General features: G+C 48.5%; 1 protein-coding gene across 2 annotated transcripts in view; it reads left to right on the top strand.

Moving 5' to 3' along the window:
- The first annotated feature begins 9275 nt into the window (after positions 1–9275).
- Positions 9276–15446, top strand: part of C16h10orf71 (similar to human chromosome 10 open reading frame 71) — a 51380-nt gene continuing 45209 nt past the window's right edge. The window contains exon 1 of one of the 2 annotated variants that reach the window (XM_063275629.1): positions 9276–9634. The gene's annotated coding sequence lies outside the window, so the exon portion shown is untranslated. The remainder of the gene's footprint in view (positions 9635–15446) is intronic. The other variant, XM_039094889.2, reaches the window with a different exon arrangement.

Genomic DNA, 15446 nt, shown 5'->3' with positions numbered 1-15446 from the left:
TTTTATCTTTCCTTTGATGTCAAAGGCCTCAGGGCAACTGTTCTGAGACCCTAGATTGAGGTGTCTGAAGACTCACAAGTCTGGAGTGAACAGCAGGCCATCCTTCACCTGGGATGTTCCCACACTCAGGGCCAAGCATGATCAATCTGATGGAAGGTCTAGTATTCCTTCTTGACACTAGTGACGAGCTTTGCATCTACCATAGCAACTGCATAGAAAGGATTTGAAAGAAACCAGCCTGCTGGTTTCTGTGGGTATGAATGGACTGGATGTGGTTTGGGGCAGAGACTGCATGGATGTCATCCAGATGTGCTTCCTCATACCACAAAGAAAGAGAGGAGGGTGAGGGTGAAGGTGGGAATACCCTTCCACCTATAACTGAGCTATTTCTTTCACATTCCCAGCCTCAATGAATGTCCCTGTGTCAAATGAGAATATGACATCACCATTAGCAAGCATCTATCACCATTAACAAATATATTTTAAACCAATACTAAAGAGTCAACTGCCAGCACCATGACAGTGCTTCCCTCCAGCCTGGCCCCGATACTACACAGCACTACTCGCCCAAGGACCTCTAGGTTGGGTTTGCCCCAGACAGTAGAACACAGACAACAGCTATAGCTGGTAATGCCTCTGCTAGGTCAACACATAGAACTTAAAGAGCCCTGAGGTGCCAGTCACAGACTTGTACAGCTCATCCCCCAAGGCCAGTATATCTAGTGGTCCTCACAGTCTTGACTCCATTTCCTAGGTGTTTGTACTAAGATAGTTCTCTTTGTCATGGCCCTGAGTTGTTTGCCCTCCAAGCCTATGAGATCTATAAAAAGAAAGACTACAGGTAGCTGCCTTATCCAGAGCATGAACAGAGATGTGAGGGTCTCTCAGGCAGCCTTGGAAGGTCTCAGGGTGTCAGCCTCTCCACAGCCTTTCACGTCATATCTGAGGCCAGAACAAGTACTTCCAAATCCTTAGGCTGTAGTTTAGGGGCCATTCCAGTTGCTTAAGACATATTTAGTCACTGTCAGATCAACTCTACAACCACAAAAGCATTGCCGATTTCCCATATTCATCTATCACGCATGCCAGAGCAGCTAGTATTCTGCTAGCCAGGGGTGCAGCAGAGTGTGTAGTAGGGCCCTGACCTGCTTGGCTCTTTCAATCCCGACCAGAATTAAAGCAATGACTTCTCTCAAAGACAAATGAACAAAGAGTCCAAGCACTGTTAGGGTCAAAGAAGACTACAATGACCAAAATATCAAGAGATACTATGGTGTGCTACCGAGAGTCCCCTTTGAGGGAGAACCTGATAACCAGGTATTCAAGATGCTATTGGTGAGTGGCCCTTTTGAAGGCATCTCCCATCCACTGATTGATGAAAGCCCAGGGATAAAGCACTGGCCACTCTCACCCAACCCAAGACATTCTGCAGTCCCCTCAACCACAACTCTCAGGAGTGTTGACTGAGTCTCCCCCAGTTAAGATCATAGTGGATTTCTCCCTCTGCCCACGCCTGCCCCTTGCCACATCCTGCCACAGGGTGGAAGTGTGGTTCCAAGGACCTTCCTTAATAAGTATTTTGTCTTCTAAATCCACGTCAGTGGTGGGAGCCAGGGAGAGATAATAAAACATTTTTAAGTTTTTCCATAGAGCTAGAGGATTCTTGAAGTATAATTTTAATTGATCAGAGATTGTATATGTGCATATAAATATGTTTTGATCAAATCTACTCCCCATTCCCTTTCCAATCCCTCCCCTAGGCCAACTACCACCATTCCATCCCAACTTTGTGTGTTTTCAAGACCACTGAGAAGTCAAATGAGACTAAACACACAGCAGCATGTTGGTGAAGAGAGCCCAGTCAAAGTGTTGGGTAACCACCACTGCAAGTGGTGTGGAATGAGTTGCATTACTTGGGAAAGAGCCTGCTGGCCCCCGTCCTTCCCCAACCACGAAGTCTATTCTCCGCAAGGGGTGCCCACCCCAGACAGAGGTCTTGGGCCCTTTTGGGAGAAATAGTAAGAGAATTTCAATCCTCCAAGGATCCCCAGGCTCCTGTGTACCAGTGTCTGTTGCTGGCGCAAATGTGGGGTGCTTCATGATCCCCAGGCCCATCTGACAACGTTCCAAGTTGCACTGAGCTCTCACAGACTTTGCAGAAGAACCCTTCACTCCAAACCACTAATGAACTTCTTTCAGCCCCAGCTTTAATTAGTTTTCATTGCAATATTAATGATCCCAACAAACCATTTCAACTTTGCTGGTGCACAGCTGGAATTCCTTCATCTGGCATTTGGTCTCTTTATAAGAGACTCCCAGGCGCCTCCTCCTCTCCGCTTGCCCCAGCGAGGGGGAATAAGCTCACACTCTTACTTTGCGTATCCCTCGGCCAGCCCAGGGACAGTAGCTTTAATAATTCTGAAGCTGGGAGCATTAAACACATCACAAACTGCCATACAAGTAACATATAATATAACTCCAGGATTTTAATTACAGTGACTAATATATGTACCAACTCTGAAGTCTCAACGGTACCATTAGGCCACATGCACGGACATTATTGGGAGGCTTAAAATGTGCACGAGGTGTGCCATTAGTTGATCCAAGACCTTCCAGGTCTAGAGTTCTCATCTGGGACCCGAGATTCATTTCTTGGGCAGTTTGAACCACCAAGCCAAAGGCAGTGTTTCTTTCATTAGTGGTGATGAAAAATGATTAAACTTGGTCTCCGGCTCAGGTCAGCTGTGTTGAACATGTCTGGGCTGTGTGGCAGAGCAGTGAGGTGTTCTAGGTGGGTTTCTCTGGCTCCTTATTCTTCTCTGGGGGAGAAAAACAGCAACAAACCGAAATGGAACTGTGGCCCCCTGAACCTTGCCAGCAGAAGTGACCTGGACTTCTATGGGAATTCACGAGTGTCCAGTGTGGCATCCTCCCAGACATAGGGCAGAGCTGGATTAATCCCTGAATCAGTCCATTTGCTCTTGCTGAAACACAGTGCCCGAGGCTGGGTTTTTTTTGTTTTTTTTTTTTTTTTTTTGTTTTTTTTTTTGTAAAGCAAAGGAGTTTATTCAGCTCACATTTTAGAAACTGAAAGTCCAAGATAGAGTGTCTCCATGTCTGGACTATGGTGAGAGCCCTGGTATTATAGCATGACAGGAAAGAGAAAGAGAAGCTACAGTATCCAGAAGGGGAAAAAAAATGCAGGCGACCTCACTAGGAACAACAAACTCTAATGAGAGCTGACCTTTGAAACTAGAACCTATCTTTCCAAGGCTGGAGCCCTACGGCCTAGTGACCTCCCACCAGACCCACCTCTTAAGGTCCTCCACCACTTCTCAACACTCAACATGGAGACCAAGGGTCCAGCACAGGTACCATATTAAAACCACAACGACCCCCACTGGGCTTTCCAGTGAAAGGCCAGCAGTCTCAGCTCAAAGTCTAAAGAACTTAGAGAACTCAGGTTTGGCATGGCCGACATCAGCATACAGCAGCCATGCTGTGGGGTCATCAGTAAGAAGCTCACAATGATGGTATGAGTCCAGAGGTGTAATCAATGTAGGTAGGTCCCAGACAGTGCCCAAAAGGGGATCAGAGCAAGGAAGGCAAATTGGCCACACATAGGAGGGCATGGAGAGAGGGACGGTCACAGAAGCTCACTCTGGAGCAGACATCTCCAGAGTCCATGCCAGAAACAAAAGAGCTTCTCCCACTCTCCTAGTAGTAGAAAAGGTTATTGCCCACAGCTTTGGATGTCTCCCATCAAGATCATTGACATGATGACCATTGACATGGCCTCCATTGTAAAAAGCTTCCATGACTCATCTGGGTAGGGGCTACAACAAAGACAAGTCTCCAACCCAGCGTCTCTACATCCTCATCCTCAGAGGAGCAGAAGCCAGGTTATTCCTCACACATGACCCTTTCCTGTGACCTCTAGAGACCCACTAGTAGGGGCATCCTGGCTCCAAAAAACCATCATAAGAACTGTTTATCCAACTTCCCAGGTCTTGGAAATAACCCTATAGCTCCTGGTAAGCTCCCAGTAACAGACCATAAAAAGGAACCTATGTACAAAGTGTTATAAAATATTTGTTAATAAAATGCCATGTAATGTACAAGACCTACTTTATTAAATTGTTATTTGATGATAAAATTATTAAACTATTATTCGTCCATTTTATGTGTGTGGGTGTTTTGCTAATGTATGTATGTGGTGCATACCTGGTACCTGCAGAGGCCAGAAGACTCTGGGACTAGAGATACAAATAACTGTGAGTCTCCACGTGGATGCTAGGAATTGAACGTAGGTCATCTGGAGGAGCGGTCATTGCTCTTAACCACTGACAGCCAAGGAAAGAGAAACACATTTGACATCTTGGAAAAACAAGCCAAAGTTGATTAGAGACTTACATAATGAACCTAAGCCATAAACATCCTTAGAAAGGGACTAAATCAATCCAGTCTAAGCCCAGGCAGACAATATTTGACTTGATTCCCAAAGAACAATCCATAAATGGGGGGGGGGGAGATACCATAAGCAATTATCAGAAGTAGAAGCTGCCCATGCAGAGCCTTAAAAGAACAAATGGGTCTAGGGAAAGCATCTGTATGTGTAAGAAAGAACTTAAAACTAATTAAAGAGATTTCTACACATAGCGGGGAAGGAAATAACTCAGTCAAAGATGGACAGACGTGAACACGGTTGCTTTGCCAAGAAGAGTGCACCCATACCCATACAACTGCAAAGAAGGTCATGAGAAGATTATATGATTTCAGAACCACAGGGGATATGTGAAGGAAGACACAGCCCACCGTCTATAAGACCAAGGCAATGCGGTCTGTAGAAAGTAATGGAGAGAATTGGGTCCCTCACAGGCTGCCACAGGTCATGGGAAGTGGGGTGGTTGCTTTGAAACTTCAAAAACAGACCTCCGTGGATACTTGTATAGAAGCACCTTTATACAGAACCCTGTACAAGGAAGCCTGGTGCAAGGCTTAGGGAGGGTGTGGTAATGTGGAAACTGAACAGTCCCAAAGGGGAGTGACAGCAGAGGGGAGCTGCAGAGCTCTGTCAAGGAGGGTTCAAGCTTGACACCTGCCATATCCATTTCTTGGACTCCTCTAGCCCCGTACCCCAAAACACCTTTTTAAGAGGCGCTGACAAAGTGTGTGTGTGTGTGTGTGTGTGTGTGTGTGTGTGTGTGTGTGTGTGTGTGTGTGTGTTTCTATTGCTCATGTCCCTACTGCCTCAGTCTGAGGCAGTTACGTTCCACTTGCTTCAGGGGCTGTGAGTCCTCCTGTTGGCCCCCTCCTAGGTGCGTCTCACTTCCCATCTGAGACATTTTTCTGGTTCAAGGGCAGCTGGACACACCTGTGGGACCCTAGTGACACCCATACCTCAAAGTCTCAAATACATGGGTGTTTATATCTAGGGTCACCCTTGACCTATGGAAAGATGGGTTTCGAGTGATGAAAGAGCTTCATCTAAGCAACCCCCAGGTGGCTTTTATGCCGGTTCAAGAAGCTATTAGGAAATTTGTGCCAGATAGGAGTGTAGTCCTACATATTAGCTACAGAAAACCCCCAACTGCAACCTTGAACTGAGTTTCACAATCTCTCAGCCCATCTTAAACACTACCTCCTTGGAATTTGTCCCAAATGCACTACCTGTCTCAGGCCTTTGTCTTAGGCTCTGACGAAGGTACCCAAGATGAGATAACTCAAAATACTTAAGTGCTAAGAAGGTTGTCCTGTTCCCTGTTGCCTTGTAGAATTGGTCTCCTTGGAGAAGCTGGTACCAAAGTGAGGAAGGAGATAATGATGGAGCAGGTATGGTGGGGAGTTGGGGTCTGGGCTCTGAGCCTGGCCAAGGTGAATATGAAATTCAAGTGAGAGATCAGAGGCACCAAGTCTTGATGGTAAGTGATCTTCCAGCATCCAAGTCAAGGTCAAACCCTCATGTGCATGGCAGGTTAAATAATGGAATCAAGGAACTTACTCAAACACTGCTCTGGAAGGTAGGGTATGGCTGGGTTTCTATCAAAGGTCTCTGAACAAGCTGGCCCACCCTGGATCTCCACTTGTCTTAAATGACTGGCACTAGACGGGCTGGCACCTGGCATCCAGGGGCTCTGTAGCTCATATGAGAAGTGAGATGTTGAGAAGGCAGGTGACATTTTTGCTTTGAGAGTAAGACAAGCCTCTTCCATGATAGCTGGTTTTGTAAGTGAGGATTTGAGCTAGCCCAAAAGCTTTAAGCTCCTGGTAGTCACTCCAAAGCCAGAGGGATCCCTCACAAGAACAGGGGATTTAGTAAGGCCATGGCCTTCCTGATCCAGTAGGTCGGAAATTCATATTAGTTTCTTTCATCAGAAAAAAAATTTCATTAGAAACTCCTAGAAACATCATATATACTGTTGAGCAAGGTAAAACATCCTGTGAGAAAACACAAGTGCTAGCAAACTTAAAAAACAAACAACAAAACAAAACAAAACAAAAAACCACTAGCCCAGGGGCATGAAACAGAACAGGAACCTTCAATCACATTTTATGAGCAACACAGAGAGTCTGAATAAAGACCAATGATCACTAGTCCATCCAGCCTTCCATCTACCTATTCACCTGTCTAGTCCTCCATCTGCCCATTCCCAGGTCTGATCAACACGTGCCTCCATCCATCTACCCACCTATCCATCTGTTCACTTACACATCCCTTCATTCACCAGTCTCTTGCAGAGTTCCACATCTACCCATCCATCCCTCCCTCCATCTATCCACGCAACATTCACCCATCCATCCATCCACCCACCCATCTCTCCATGCATCCATCCACCCACCCACCCAACATCTACCCATCCATCCATCCACCCATCCATCCACCCATCCATCCATCTACCCATCCACCCACCCAACATCCATCCACCCATCCACCTACTCATCTACCCCTCCACCCATCCATCCATCCTTCCATCTACCCATTCTTTCTATGATTCATCTACACATTCCTTTATTCAGTAGTCATTTTCAGTGCTTCCCATGCATCCAGTCCATCCACCATCCATTTACCCATCTGTCCATCCCTCCTTCCGTTCCTTCATTCATCAGGCCTCTGCAGAGTTTCAGGGACCCACATAGATATCCATGACCGACCCATCCTCATCCTCACATAACTCATGGCCTCTGAGGGAATGAGCTGTCATACTCAGGATCTCTACATAGTAAAGTGCTCCTCTTGCCCTCTCCACGCACCCCACGTTTGCCTCATGGAACAGTATTGCAACTGTTTACTCTGGAACCTACAAACTCCATGACAAGTTAACACACATTGCACCATCTCGGAACTCTCTGCATGGATTAGTGAATGGCCACCTGAATAAGTAAGAAGTACAGAGAGCACAGGGAAAAGAAAACCCAGAGAGGTAAGTCAATTTACCCATGGTCACACAGGAAGCTCAACCTAAATACTTAGGCACTCGATCATGACCTTTGTTGTCCAATAGGAGAGCAGGCTGGAGCTCTGTTTAGTGGGGAGAAAAGATCTCAGAACCTAGAGTAGGATCAGCCCATCTAGGCCTCAGCAATGTGATTCTGGGAAGCCAGACATCTTACAAATGAGTACAAGGTACATCAGGAAGAGCCCGTATCCACAATCTGGCATCAGAGCAGAGGAAAACAGGGGACAGAGGGGGGATGGGAAGGGAAGAAGATGGAGGGTCAGGGTCAGAGGAGAGAGGGCCTGAAGCCTGTGGTCTGGGTGCATGGCTTGAAAGCATGTCAGGGAGACCCAGGCTACCGGGGCAGGGCTAAATCGGAGGGCCCAACGGTAGTGTAAAATAACATTCAGGCTGAGGAGGTGACAGACTCAGGGCTTCCAGCTGCTACAGGACCTGGATACAGCCACAGGTGGGGAAAAGCCAACACATATATGACTTAAAGGGGGTGGGAGAGATGAGGAAGTGAGGAGGTGCCAGCCAATATGATGAGAGAAGGATGCTGTCCCCCTCCTGAAGCCAGAGCAGCCATTGTGTGCCTCCTGTGTGCAGATACAGCCCACTCCACTGCTCTAGGAGATCCAGCCTGGAACCCCAAACACTACTGTTGGGTAGGTCTGTGCCTCCTCATTTAACTGGAAGGAAACTGAGCCTTCCCACAGGCAACAGTGAGGGGCAGAGATTGCAAGCTCCAGGCACCATAACACGACACCCAGGTCACCTGCACTAGGCAAAGAACAGGGCACAGTGACAGCTGATCAGCTCTGTAAGCATTGAGGTGGCAGAGTGCCAAGCTACAAATCATACCACATCATCAAGAGAGCCAGAGTAACCAGCAGGCGTCTCCACGTGGCCCGCTGACTCCAGCTGTCTTAGCTCAACCGGATCTATTGACCATTCACTAATCCAGCCGATAGCTGGACAGCTGACCCAGGAGCTCCACCACTGTCCAGCCTAAGATGACACCCAGCCTTCTCCCTAGCCCTGGGATTAGATGGTGTTAGTCACCATTAAAGAGCTGTCTTCAGAATCTGCACTACCTAGGCAACCCCGGGGCACCCTAGACACCATGGCAGAGGAGACACAGGACAGAGGCACCCTGCACTCTCACTCTGGATGGATCTATGTCCTGTGCTGGTTTTCTCAACCTTCCTGGTTTGACTCACCTGTCAGTGGCCATGGTAGTAAATTTCATTTTTGACCCACTACAGTGAATTGAATGGTGACCCCCTCCCCTCTAAAACCATGAGCCTAGGGCCCAGACTCAGGGACTGTGACCTTATTTGGGAAAAGAATCTGTGCAGGTATGATTGCGTGACTGAGCCAGCACTCACCCCAGTGGCATGCGTGCTTTCATAAGCAGGAGTGTGGGGGCATTTGAGGGAGACAGAAAAAAAGAGGCACCTTCACAAGGAACCCAAGGTCAAGGGGACAGTGGGACCACCAACGCGGGGAGCAGTAAGGAAATGTCCTTGCATGGAGTCATATGACCTTGCTCGATTTCTAGCTGCTACCCCCCATAATGTAAGGAAATATAGCCTTTGAGCTGGCTGTGTGTGGTCATTTATGGCAGCACTGGGTGGTTGTCACACGTGGCTGGCAGCATCTGACCGAGTGAGCTGCTATTTTGCAGGAGGACCTAGAGGAGCTGGCTAGACTCTGCTCTGTCTGTTCTTGGCGGGGAAGGGAATCCTGAGGTTACATCTGCCAGGGTGTGGAGCCCAGGGCAGGGGCAGATGAGAAATGGGCCTATTTATAAACAAATGGAGCTGGAGGGCGGGCACAGGGTCAAGAGAGGGCTTCACCAAGGTCAGAGGCCTGGTCCCAGGAGACAGGGGACTATGCAGTGAAGAGTCAACACCGAGAGGAAGGCAGGGGCGGAGTCAGAGTACCCTGTGCCTCCCAAAGTGCTGGGCCATGGTCCCTTTCTGAACAAGAATGTTCATCCAGCTTCCAAGTCATATCTGGTGTTGGGCAAAAGGCAGGCTCCGCTGGGCTGGGCATGAGCAGATTCTCTCCTGCTATCTCATTGCTTCTCCGGGAAAGGAAGCAAGAGTGCCCTGGAGGGTGCCCCTCTGTGCCCAGTCTGTGGGCCCTTGTGCCTGCCCTGCTTCTGCCATTTTAAGAGGACCACCATCACAGTAAGTGAACCATTATGTCCTCAGGGTGGAGGGATTTGATGAGAGGAGTGATGTTCAGTCTGGGGTCACTGCACAAAGGACTGGGTGCCGGGTGGCTTTGCCTAGCACTGGGTAGATGTGGGTGGGGAGATGCTCTGCTCTGAGGCTCCAGGGTTCCTGAGAGCCAGCTGCAGCTTTTTCCACAGCACCAGCAGCCTCTGGGCAGCTAAGAGTCTGGATTGGCTTCCAACCAGAACCTTCTATCCTGGAAGCACTTCTCCCTGTAGCAGCCCAGGCAGAAAGTATTGTGGTGCAGACTTAGCTGCACAGATCCAGGTATGATAGGGTTAATCAATGAATCTCCAATTCTAATTCGATCCACTGGGCTGTGTTTCCCACAGTAAGTCACTTAATCTCTCTGAGTTTAGTTTCCTTGTCTGCACAGTGGGGCTAACAGGCCTGCTTCACTGAGCTTGTGGGGGCATTAGAGGGAACTGCAAGTGTAAGCAAGGTCCAATATCATTAGAGGATATCTTTGGACACTGTACTATCTGTTTAGTCTTCCTTGCTGAGAAAGTGTGCTAGGATTGTCAAGATCCACCCCCCCTGAGCCCTCAGCAATGCCTGAGGTAACTCAGTAGGTGGAAAAAGTTGGTAGAGGGATTCAGACCCCCCCTCATGACTCTGGACCCACCATAAGCTGATCATAGTCAAAAGACCTGAATTCTGGACATGAAACAAAATCATACCTTCATCTGCTGGTGGCCACAATATCCCCTGTAGAAGCTCCTGCTGAAGTAGGCACCAAGTGTGTGTGTGGCAGGGTCATCTATTAGAAAGGACGGTCACAGGGAGATACAGAGTGCTGCTTCTAGCCTCTTACATAGTCATGGATAAGACTGAGAGCTGTCATGTCATCACAACACCCATTCAATACTGAGCCAGCAACAGTTCCCATCCCAGAGGACACACAAACGAGCACAGGCACATGTACAGACTCATATACTCAAGACATCCCCTCTCACCCATTAATATAGATGCACATATACTCACATACATCTGCATAGGGGCTCGTATACACTAACACACAGGGACACACCTCCAAAGGGACTCATACACATTAACACACAAGGCACACCTCCACGGCAATTAGAGATGAAAACAGACGGAAGAGCCTCTGTAGTCCAGATGTGCAAGCCTGAGGGTTCTTCACCACTGGACTGACTGTAGTCTCTCTCTCTCTCTCAACCCCACCAGACTGCCAACCTATGGGAGGGGTTCAGTGTGATCATCTACAGTCAGTGTGTGGGACTGAGTAGGATAACCTTTGCACATTGGGAGAGGCTGAGTGGGATAGCCTGTGCACATTGGGAGAGGTTGAATGGGATAGCCTGTGCACATTAGGAGAGACTGAGAAAGGAAGCCTGTGGGGATGGTTCCATCTTCAACTGTTGTACCCAGCACCTGAGTGTAAGATGTAGTGAAGAGTCTGATGCTCAAGTTAACCTCGAAATGTTGCCTGAGTGCTACTCATCCTGGGATAAGACATCCCACGGAGGCTCACAGAATTTTACCACTAAGGAGGCCTTGGAATAGACATGGCACTGGGCAGAAAGGAAGACTACCCAGTCTACCCAGTCTGAGCCCTGCCCATACATCCCACTCTTTGGACCAAGAATAAGAGGACTCCACAGAAAGGCAAACTCTTGGGACTTACTCCAATCCAGCCTTATCACCAATTCCGACAAATTGAAACTCCATGTCTACAAGCCTTTCTTCCTCACAGTCGATGTTATTCAAGGTGACTGCCCCCGTCAGGCAACATGCTGTCATCAGGCATTGAAAAAAAGGGGTCCTGCAGTGCTGCCACCAAGGAGACAAAAGCTGGAGTCAGATCTCACTGTCACCCACCTGGCCTCTGTACTCCTGACCCTGACGCCAGCATTACAGGATTGGAACCTGGACTTTGATGCAAACACCCACAGCCATGAACCACAGTGAGCTGGGAATAACTGGGAATTGCCAGGGAAACCCTCAGCTCTGCAGTCAGAACTACGGTTACAGCAGCCAACCAGACCTTCCCACATCCACCTCCAGGAAAGGCAGCAGCTCTCGTGAGCTCTTCAGACCTGTCAGAAGCTCTGGTCACAGTGTGGGGGACCATGTACTGTAGGAATCAGGAGGGTAGCACTCCATGGACCATGGTGGGAAAGGAGGCAGGTAACCCTCCTTAGGAGCTCAGGAACCATCTCTAGCAAAGGGAAGCCTGAAGCAAGCAGGGCAAGACTTAGGAAGGTGGTGGTCTGGGTATAAGTAAGACATCCCCGAGGGTGGATGATGGGCCGGGGCAGCAGAATCAGAGGGGCTGGAAGTACCAACACCCCATTAGAATTGGATCTGCTGGTGGAGAGGGAGGACTCAGGACCAGCCTCCAATGGTGACCAGGCTTGAAAGAAAAGGCAGGAAGGAGCCAGTGCCCTCCAATGGTGCAGCGAAGCCAGTCATGAACCGATGATGCACATTAGAACATATTTTTGGACAAAGTAGACACCTAGAGGCCAGCTGTGTTGAGCTTCACCACCTATGTCCTTCTGAACTTGATCAAAAGGCTTACTTTTCTGGTTAATGTGGGCCAAATTATGGCTAAAATATATACCCTAATCCTTCACCAGGATTCTGAGTGGACATGTATGTGGGAAAGGAATGTTCAGTTGTCTTTGCTTGAGTACACTTGAAACGAATAACGTAATTGTCAGGGATGTGGGTTTGTGGTAAACATTAAATTCACCTTATGAAAGACACACAAAGGAGGGAAACACCAGGAAGAAGCTGCACGCAGATAGACATCCAAGTGGTAGGAATCTGGATGCTCCCTGCCTCAGGGCCTTCATGGGGAGCGCAGTCCTGCTTACAACTTGGTTTTCAGACTTCCAACCTCCAGCCCTGTGTGGGTATAAACCACTGTTGCCTTCAGCCCCCTGGCTTTGGTGATTGTTACAGCAGCCACCAGAGACTCATACATCATCAACAGTGGAGAACCAAACATTTATCACCTTCCTTGTCTTTTTCTGTCTCCAAGTTCTTCTCGATGAGTCTATTACTTTTATTATGGGGACAGAGGAGGGATGGGGAAAAGAGCTGTCCTTAAAAAACATCTTCCTGTGTCTGTCACAAGTGTAGAAGCCATCTGAGACCTCCATCTTCCAGTACCCCCCATGGGGAGATCTGGCTGCTCTCCCGTGTCATTGGTGAAATCAGAGGGCTTTGTGAGGCAGCATGTCTGAGAACAGGCCTGGACATGCAGCACAGCCTATCCGCCCTGGAGCCCAGAGGAGGAGGCCATGTCCTCCAACCAGCAGACAGGCTTCCCTGCAGATGCTGCCACCACCCTCCTCTCCTGACCACGCCCAGCGTCTGGCTGTGTCCTTCCAGTCAGATGGTGGGTAAATGTCTCAAGTGCCCTCCAGGCAGAGATAAATATCAAAGAGCAGGATCCTGGAATCTGGCTTCCTATTTTTAAATGGAATGGAGGATAAATCATCTCTGCTGACTGTTTTCACCTGGCTGCAGGAAATGATGCATCACCATTTTTTAAAAGAAAATTAAGCCTTTAATTCCATGACATGTGTAATAAAATGGCACTTGAGCTCTCTGCACTGAATATATGGCCCATTGTGTCCTAATTTACTATTCTGACACTACCTAAAATGTTCTGAAGTTATTAATGTGGCAATATATTCAAGCACAAAACCCAGCCTTCATACGCTATTGAAGCACTTAATTAACGCAATGGATGGCTGTGAGGGAGCAGAACAGGGTAACAGCAAGAGGTGCCGGGTACCTTCTCGCCCTGCCATTGATGCTGAGGTCGGCTGGAGCCCAAGATTCTCATTCTGAAAGGCAGTGGTGACAGCACCTAATAGACCTGGCTGTCCTCAGGCCCAAGGCACCGTTGTTTCTCTGTCTCCACTAAGACTGCCCTCATGCCGTCTCCTTATTCTAATGCGGAACACAATCTCTTCTGCTTATTTATAACCCTGACCGATGTGGCCAGAGCCAATGTCAACTCACCTCGCAACCCCCTGCCCCTTAGCAATGGGAGCATCCACTGCATGGGCACCTCTGGACATATCCACGGGATAACTTGGAACGACTGCCGTTCTCTCTTGCCAACCACCTGAATGAGCTCGCAGATGCCGCTGGGATCTTCAAGGTCAGACGCTCCAACTCAGCCCCAAAGCAAAGCGAAAATCCCATCTCGTCCTGTTCAAGGGTCAGGTGATTTGAATGGTTGATTTCCCTTTTGGGAGACTCACAGAGATTTGAAACTTCACACACGTTATGTTCTTTAGCGAAAGGCGTGAGCATGGTTCCTGCTAGTGACCAAAGTCAGTGGCCCGAGAAAAGGCTACTGCTGCCAAGACTGAGTTTCTGAAGGAGACATGGTGCCACGTTATTCGCCAAATGACTTAAGCAAATTCTGTAACTAGCAATAGCACCTCCCTCGTAGGGATGCTGTGGTCATTCAAAGTCTCCCATAGTCTTAGACCCACAGCTGACATATAGACACAGTAGCTACGTGTTAGCTGTGGGCTAGCCCCACGCCTTACACAGTGGCTTGCAGAATTACCCAGCACTTGAATAACCTCCCATGCTCCACGACGTTAAGTGAGTGTCCAGCAATACATAAGGCTCGTGTGTACCTGCACCTCTTTGTCCCTCACATTCAAGCCTTCGGCAAGCACACTCTCGCTGAGGACAGTTCCACTCCCAGTGCCCTTCAGTCCCTTCCTCTTTCTCACCCAGCTTCCTAATAGCCTCTAGAGCTCTGATTCTGTGACTAGAGTTTGTGTGTGTGTGTGTGTGTGTGTGTGTGTGTGTGTGTGTGTGTGTGTTAATGCACAGTAGGTTTATAGACCCTTGCTTGAATCTACCATCTGCTTCCTGGGAAACTGCCTTGGCCCTCAAGACTCCAGGAGATCTAGTCCTATCTGCTCGACTCCCCTCTCAAACCAATGTCAGACCCCGAGTTTAAGTTCCGTGAAATCAAGGACTCAGACTGCCTCCTTGGCTGCCTGTGGTAGCTAGAAAGCAAGCACTCTTTAGAAATAATGAATGGTCAGATCCCTGCAGTCTATACGTGCGCCCTCTGCACTACTCAACAGCAGGAAAACGTGCTAACAAAACGTGTCTGTTTAACTAACCTTATTGCAATCCCTGCACCATGCCAGTGAGCGAGTAGGAATCAGGAGGGGAAGTACTTGGTTCAAGCTCAGGCTTCATCTCTAAGAACCAGAACGGCCCTGGAAAGACCACTGAGCTCAGCCACACAGGCTCCAGACTGCTGGGGATTTAGCTCAGTGGTAGAGCGCTTGCCTAGGAAGCGCAAGGCCCTGGGTTCGGTCCCCAGCTCCGGAAAAAAAAGAAAAAAAAAAAAAAGAATGCTCAGATCAATAACCAGAAAGCATAACTTGACTGTCACATGAGGAAGAAGACACCTGGAATGCAGACAGGAAGAGGAGACACTTTGGTGCCATCGAATCGAGTGCAGCTTTGAGCCCTGTCACTGCTGTTTACAAGCTCTGTGTCCTTGAGCCACCACTTTTTAGTCTTAAGCTTCTAGCACCTAGACACCCTAGAGCATATGGCCTTAATTCAACTAGATACCTGCACGGGCGGCTGATGGGGAGATCCTTAAGCAGGTCCTTGTGGTGGTGACTGAGTGTGTGTGAATTCTGGCTAGAGGAGGCTCTTCTCTTCACCGACAGCAGCATGTCCTGGCTCCCATTCCCTCACCATGGTGGGAAGCATAAAACACCAGTATTCTTCCCTG

The sequence above is a fragment of the Rattus norvegicus genome, chromosome 16 (assembly GCF_036323735.1).
Source record: "Rattus norvegicus strain BN/NHsdMcwi chromosome 16, GRCr8, whole genome shotgun sequence".
Taxonomy (NCBI): Eukaryota; Metazoa; Chordata; class Mammalia; order Rodentia; family Muridae; genus Rattus; species Rattus norvegicus.
The sequence above is the reverse complement of the archived record's forward strand: the minus strand, read 5'-3'. Positions and strand labels throughout refer to the sequence as shown.